At 39.0% G+C, this 1,867-nt stretch overlaps 1 protein-coding gene across 3 annotated transcripts in view; it reads left to right on the forward strand.

Annotated features, from left to right (window-relative positions):
• Positions 1 to 1,867, forward strand: part of si:ch211-266k8.4 (USP6 N-terminal-like protein) — a 59,689-nt gene that overhangs the window by 57,036 nt on the left and 786 nt on the right. The window lies entirely within an intron of this gene.

Here is a 1,867-nt window from a genome sequence, read left to right on the forward strand (position 1 = left end):
GCAATGCATTATGGGATACGCTGGGCCGGGAAGGATCCATCGGACCTGTCCTTCGATTCGGGCCAAAGGAAGGACGTATTTGTCGGCCGCATCGGAGGAGTCTTCAGTTTTGGACGGCCTTCGTCGCGGCGCTGTGACGTATGCAGCCGACAAATTCGGCCTTCGGAGGACCCGGCCTGCCGTTTTGGACACAGCCATTAGCATTGTGAGTAAACATTAGCATCATGCACTGATGGCTGAATATGAGTGAATTAGACCGACACTCGCTGCTTTTCTAAGCTGAGGTAAGGCTGCCAACTGTCCCGTATTAGCTTGAATGTCCGTATTTTAAGTCAAGTTGAAGTGTCCAGTTCAGGACGCTCTTTCTCTCGACTGTAGTCAGCCGTCAGGTTACGGACGGCGGTCCCCGAGGGACAGTACTGAAGTGGCCAAATGCAACAACCATATGAGAAACAGTGCATTGAAATGACCGACGTACTCGTTCTCTCCCCTGAAGGTGCCCCATGGCAGCCGAGAACACAAACTGTAGCAGATCCATGTGGGGATGTTGACATCTCGTCAGCAGATGCTGCCATTTTCTTCCCAAACTGCTGTGACCAGATTTTGCAAGGCTGCTCTGTGTGTTTGCTTATTTCCTCCTACTTCATTATTTCTACGAATTTCGACAAACTGCGCTGACGTCAGGTAGTTAGCTACAGCTTCGTCTTCGAGTTTTTAATTTTTGATGCGTTTTTGAATAGACCATTTGTTTTGAAAATAGGATCAAAGTAAAACACCCAAGTTTTTTTTAGTGAGCCCTTAAAGATATAAGCCACCATGAAGAACATTATTTTATCTGCCCTTGTTCCAAATTTGAAAATGATTTGAAATTTCGAAGTATGTTTTTTTTAAATCCGGAATAGCGCTTGTTGCAAAATGTGTTGATGCTCATCTTCGTCACCTGACACATTTAACATGCTGTCATTGGTTGATGAGCTTTGTTTACAAAACAGATGTCCACATGGTTTTTAAATTTTTTTAATGTCCTTACTTTCTAAGACACATTAAGTTGATTTGATGCTRCAGTTTGCCTTGTAATGTTATTTTATACCTTTTCTGCTACTTTTGAATTGGCTATTATTAAATTTTATTAGTTTTTAGGAAACATGATGCTTCCTACAAAACCAGAACATGAATATTTTCCTAAAATTTTATGGCGATATCCTGAACACTGAGGAAGTTATGAGCAAAAATAGAAAACAACAAGGTGAAAAGGTCACAAAGGTCACATTGGTTCTTCTGTGAACAAGAAAACATGAGCTGATTTCACCTAAACAAACATCAAAAACTTCCCTCATATTTGAGATAATCACATGATTTTGGTGTTATTTTGTAAGGTTTGAAATGTTCTTTTGTTATCTACTGTCAGATTTAATGTTGGTGTAGGATTAAAAATTTATCCACATCCCTACTTCATGTCATCTGTTTACTGAACATTAGGACAACATGTATGCTTCTGTTAATGTATTGGATGACCATTTTTTATCTTGAATTAAAATCTAAAAGCTACCACAAACATCAAACTATTTAATGACACATTTAGTCTAACAATTGAAAAAATGGGTGAAATATGAAACAAATAAAATGCATATAAAACATACTGAGTTTTTTTTGTACCAAAAATGGCAGAATATCACCTTGTTTGCAGTATCACAATATATCGCGATATACAGCGAGTAAAATAAGTATTGAACACGTCACCATTTTTCTCAGTAAATATATTACTAGAGGTGCTAATGACATGAAATTTTCACCAGATGTTGGTAACAACCCAAGTGATCCATACATACTGTAGGGGTCACCTCGAGTGAAGAAACAGGAGTTCCAG

The sequence above is a fragment of the Austrofundulus limnaeus genome, unplaced genomic scaffold (assembly GCF_001266775.1).
Source record: "Austrofundulus limnaeus strain Quisiro unplaced genomic scaffold, Austrofundulus_limnaeus-1.0 Scaffold7, whole genome shotgun sequence".
Taxonomy (NCBI): Eukaryota; Metazoa; Chordata; class Actinopteri; order Cyprinodontiformes; family Rivulidae; genus Austrofundulus; species Austrofundulus limnaeus.